At 38.2% G+C, this 5,926-nt stretch overlaps 1 long non-coding RNA gene across 1 annotated transcript; it reads left to right on the top strand.

The window, feature by feature from the left end:
- The first annotated feature begins 3,414 nt into the window (after window positions 1-3,414).
- Window positions 3,415-5,501, top strand: LOC101134680 (uncharacterized). The gene is made up of 2 exons (XR_176522.5): window positions 3,415-3,508; window positions 4,007-5,501. It is a non-coding gene; the product is annotated as an uncharacterized lncRNA (long non-coding RNA).
- Window positions 5,502-5,926: the final 425 nt, after the last annotated feature.

Raw genomic sequence — 5,926 nt, 5'->3', positions numbered from 1 at the left:
GTTCTCAATATTAAAATGCTCAGGAGACTTGATCTGATCAAATGAGAAGATCTAGTGGAGGCCTACAGACTCAGACATGACCCTGAATTTCTCTATCTGCTAAATGGGATGTGGTTCTTCTGACTCTTCAGGAAGTCATTCAATCAATCCTTTCTTTAATATGGGCACCTCCTTCTTTCTGTGGCTTCTAAGCAGCACTGGGAAATAAGACACACATTTACATATTGCTTTGGTGGCATAATGGTGAGTCGATAGACTGTTCACTCTTATAAAACTATTTTCAAACATTGAAGGGTTTCTGTTTTATGACTTCATCACTCTTTGAGGTCTGTATATTTTTACATTTACCTGGTATTTCCCAAGAAATCGTGTATGGGTTGGGTCTATAAGTAAACAACCTCCCAATGGGAGACTTTAAGTAGAAAAAATGACCGTTTGGGGGATGAGAAGCAAAGAAACTGTTAATGAAAAGAGTCAAACTCTGTCAAATATTTTTAGAGATTTATTCTGAGCCAAATATGAGCCAAATATGCTCATGGCCCGTGACACAGTCCTCAGGAGGTCCTGAGAACATGTGCCCAAGGTGGTCGTTGTAAAGCTTGGTTTTGTATATTTTAGGGAGGCATGAGACATCAAATACATCTAAGAAATACATTGGTTTTGTTCAGAAAGGTGGGAAAAAATGTGGAGGCTTCTAGGCTATAGGTAAATTTAAACATTTTCTGGTTGACAATTGGTTGAGTTTATCTGAAGATCTGGAATCAAACGAAATGTTCAGGTTAAGATAAAGGACTGTGGAAACCAAGTTTTATTGTGCGGAGGAAGCTCTCAGATAGCAGAATTCAGACAGGGCAGGTTGTAAAATGTTTCTTATCGGACCTAAAAGGGTGCCTGGCTCTTAGTTGATTGTCTCCTGGATCTGGAAAGGAAGGGGAAAAAAAAACAAAGGGGGAAGGGGATTCTCTAGAGAATGTGGATTTTTCCTACGAGAGACTTTGCAGGACAATTTCAAGGTATGGCAAGGAAATATATTTTGGGGTAAAACATTTTGATTTTCTTCCTTGTTAAGCCAGAGTCAGATTGGAAAGTAAATTACAATATACAGGGTTAAATAAAACCCATCTGATGAGAATTCATGGTTTGTAGGACATGACTCCCCGGACCCCTTAGATAGGAATTTGGGCAAGATAAAAAAAAATCAGAGCTTAGTCCTCAAAACAATCTTATAAAGGTCATCTCTTTTCTATACAGTGTATATTCCTAAGCATTTGTATTTTGTTTTAATATTTGTTGAGATGTCTTTGGGTAATGTGTACAGTCTAAGTCATGAATAGCCAGTACTTGTTCAACATACTTCCATTCACCATCCAGAGTTCATGAAAGACATAGCTAATCAAGCACAACACTCTTTCCTGCTGAACTACAACACAGTCTCAGAATATTTCTCAAGGTGACACTGCATGCAGACTCTATCAGTTGATCAGAGTTGCAATGCAAGATAAGATAACCTGCCCTCCTAGGTCTGGGCTCAGCCAGTGATGTGGTTCCTCTTCTTAGGGTGAGTGGCCAGATATAGAAGAAAACCTTAGTCTGAAAGTTATAAATATTCAACTTTTCCTGCAGCTCCCTCCTCCTTCTGCTTCTAGTGAAGCATTCCAGATACAGCAGGGACACCTTTGGCAGGCAAACCCAGTTTCGTCTGTCTCATTCCAGGCCACCACCTCCCTTATGTCCTTATGCCTTCTCTCTGCATTCCTCAAGGATTTGAGTCTCTTTCTCATGGTGCATCCTCTAATCCCTAATAAAGTTCTGGGTCCACAGCCATGGTAGGCAGAATTTTGAGATACCTCTCACAATTCTTGCCCCCCTAGTGTTCACGCTGTTTAATCTCATGATTAGGTTGCATACTATGATAAAGGTGAAGGGATTCTGTGGACGTAATTAAGGTCCCAGAGAAGTTGATTTTGAGTTAATCACAAGAAAGATTATCATGGATGGGTCTCATCTAATCAAATGAGTTCTTCAAAAGCCAGTACATTTATAAAGAAAGAAACAGAAATTCTGTTTGTCTTGAAGGATTAAACAGTCACATGCTAAACTACCTGTGCAAAGGGCCAAGTGACAAGAGCCTGAGAGCAACGTCTAGCTGCTGAGAGAAGTCCCTGGCCAACAACTAGCAAGAAAATGGAAACCTCAGTCATACAGTCACAAGAAAATAAATTCTTCCAACCATCTGGGGGAGCTTGGTGGTGGACATTTATCTGGTTGGTCTCCAGATGATTATGTAAACGACCAACATCTTGTTTTCAGCTTTGTGGGTACCCAGCTAAAACATGTCAGGCTCCTGACCCACAAAACCTGTGAGATAATGAATTTATGGTGTTAAACCACTAAGTTTGTAGTCATTCATTATGTAGTAACAGAAAATGAAGGCACTAGATACAGAATTATCTACTTGACCCTTTCTATTGCCTCTCAAAACCAGCAAATGGTTTCTTTTGAGTGTCTTACTGTTTTTTCCTATAGGAAAATTAGCATAGTATAAGAACATGAACCAAACAGTGATAATATTGGGGGAATTAAAGAAATTTCACAAGCTCTTATGTCACAACAGTTATTTCTAGTCCATGTGAAGACTAGAGATGGGATCATCCCTCCCACTCTTCTTCATTCCCCTGAGACAGACACTGCTAGTCCAAAGATGGAATGGGTGAAATCCCTGCCTTAGGAAATACCAAGTGGTGATGTAAGGTGAGACTTGTCCTAGAGGAAATCTTAACAGCCTCCAAGCCCTCCTTGGTGAATTCTCTTATTTGCAAGTGTTAAAGTGATTTACCCTGCCTTTTATTCCACTCTCTGCTACTTTCTATGTATACCTTATCTCCCTCATGAAGGGGCACTGCTTTCTTCAAGGCATTTAGTAAGAAATGAACATTATTAATCATTTACAGTTTGAAAAGCTCCTGACAAGAGTCTGTTTTATCACTGTGCCATTCATTGCTTGGGGTAGCCAAGTTTAACATAAATAACTATCACAGAATTTCTTACAATGGATCAAATGGATCCTCTCCCTTTTTTTGGAAAAGACTTTTTGAGTTATTTTTATTTGGGACTTTCATTAACTTATACTCTAAATCGGGGAATGATAATATAATAATTTTACCTACTTCATAAGGTTTTTGTGAAGATTCAATGAGTAAATACCTGAGAAGTTCTTAGCACCATAAAGCACATAACAGATGCTTAATAAATCTTAGCCATTATCATGGTGATTACGTTAAATATCTAGTAGGCTTCCAGCAGTGTTCAAGACCTTCAAGAGGGCAAGCAAACATTCTTTTGTACCAGCTACATATGTCACAATAGAGACCTTTAGGTTCAACATCACACTGCCCCTGGTCATTGAGCAGTGGGTGGGGCTTGTAGCCAGACTATAAATTGGAACAGCTAAGCTTGCAGAATCCAGACAACCAAACTCCATCAATCAAGAGGAACTTAATCCAGGGAGGTAGGGTAGGGGGTTGAGATCAGGAGCAGTAGTTTAGAAAAGTCTCTATTTTGGGCTTTTACTAGACTATTGGGGAAAGAAGGGAATAGAGTAGATGGTTATAAAATTTCAGAATCAAGAAAGTTTAATCTGAGAGTCCCGGTTGATGATGAATACCATGGGATATTGGTATTGGGTACTTAGAAGAATGCCAAATTGGAAAGAATTATGGGCTTTGTCAGAGTTTCTTCTCTTTCTAGGCATGTAGAAGAGCCTATTTACATCATTAACTTGCCAGCTTTGTGTATATACATGTGCAGACATGCATGCATAATATACCATAAGGCAGCATAGCTGATAGTGGACCTTAAGGTATGTTTCTGTGTCCTTTCTATCGGTTCACAAATTACAAGTAGGCAAGAAGCGCTGCCTTAGACCTTGGATTTTCAGTTTTCTGCTGTTTGGTCTGTATGTTTTATATTTTTTAGCCCTTTGAAAAAAATGTCATCCTTTTCCCAGGGTTCTTCTGCTCACTGGGTCAGAAGCATCCGATTTCCTGTCATCGGTTGTGGTTCAGCCATGTTAATACTAAAAGTATAAGAATATCATAATCCCAGAGTGATATAAAGACCTTTCCAAGGAAGATGAGATACCTGGAGGCTGTGAAGGAGAAGTCTGAAGGATTTGACCGCGTTCAAATGAAAACCTTTGGTTCAGCAAAACACCAGAAACAAATTCAAAAGATAAAATACACTCCGGAGAAGCCCATTCTCTCAACGCATCTGACAGTTCACAAAGAGCAACTGCAGTCCAACTTAAAAAATAAAGAAAATGGTAGGAAAATGGGCAACATGCACTGAGGCAATATATAAGAAGAAGGAATGCGCAATTAACCAACAAAAGCCTGCTTTTTCCTAACGAGTGAAGATAAAAGCTTAGTAAATATTAAAATTTATTGAAGATAAAAATGGACACTTCTGGCCATATATAAAAGCATTGTTGGTAAGAGAGTGGGGTAATTGACATGCTCCTGGGAAATAATACGCATTCAGACAACCTATAATGAGTGAATCCACTGGGGGTATCCACTAGGAATAGAAAACGACCACCAACGCCCAAGTTTGTGGTCCAGAATTTGAGCAGCGATCTAACAAAGTAGAGTCTCCCCCTGTGTCATGGGCCCCACTTCTTAAGCAAAGAAGAATGCCTCATTTTGGTAACTCACCCAAATAACAGAACTTTTTTTTTGATAATCTTATCACATTTATTTGGTTAAGTCTGAGGCAGAATATTTTTCTCCTTTGTATCTTTGTTTTGTTTGGTTTTAATCCTTGAAGTTTATTACCAAACTACATCTTGGTGTTTCTTCAGGATGCGAACAGACCTTTCTATTCTCAATTAAGTGTTTCTTTCCTTTAATTCAGGAATCTTCTAATCATATATTTTAATTTCTTTTTCTGTCATCCCTCCCCATGCCATAAGCTACCAGTCACTATACATGTTGGAGCTCTCTTTATTGTGCCATAGATCTCTGATGTCATGTCTTTAGTCATTATTTTGTGTCAGAAATTTTTGTTCTTCCGGGGACATCTGGCAATGTCTAGAGACATGCTACTGGCACCTATAGAAATGCTAGTGACTTATTATGGGTAGAGGCTAAAGATGCTGCTAAATATCCTACAATGCCCAGGACAGCCACTGCCACAACAAAGAATTATGCAGTCCACAATGTCCATAGTGCTAAGGAGGAGAAACCCTGTCCTAGGGTCAAGGTTGGATGCTGACAAGACTAATTTCAAGTGATTTCAAACGATTGTGGGGAAAATACCCAGAAGTTGACAGAAGCAATATGTAGATATTTTCTTCTGTAAATTATATTTCCCTAATGCTAATGCTGGAGCATTTGGAAACATGTGTATAAATATTTGAAGCACAAAACCAGAGAGATGCTCTTATGTATTTAGCTTCTAGTTTTAAATAATAGATACTACAATAAACCTTGATTAAACCTTGATTATCTGATATGCTCTGGGTTTGTGCTTTTTGTGTGGGTTACATTTTCTAGTTAATGAATGTTTAACCACAAAATATTTTTGTTTCAAGCTTTGCTTTGCAAAAATATAGCATTTCTAACTGAGGTGCTTGTAATGTCCCTGGATTATGAAGTAAGTTGAAAACCCTGAAATTCTATATAAATAAAGGAGGGGAGCGTATTACAGTTATGAACACAATTTCTTCTAGGTATGAGATTGTACTAAAATGGTAACCGAACACGATGTTAGAATTTCTGAAAGTGATTTTAAAAGTAAAAGTCAACATCTAGCAATTAATAAACATCTATCTAAAATTTTATTTAGCACTTTAGTCACATGTACAACACTCTTACCATGATGAAGAAACTCCATGAGACTAATGAACTGATCTGTATTCACTTTATAT

Source organism: Gorilla gorilla, chromosome 18, assembly GCF_029281585.2.
Source record: "Gorilla gorilla gorilla isolate KB3781 chromosome 18, NHGRI_mGorGor1-v2.1_pri, whole genome shotgun sequence".
NCBI lineage: Eukaryota > Metazoa > Chordata > Mammalia > Primates > Hominidae > Gorilla > Gorilla gorilla.
The sequence above is the reverse complement of the archived record's forward strand: the minus strand, read 5'-3'. Positions and strand labels throughout refer to the sequence as shown.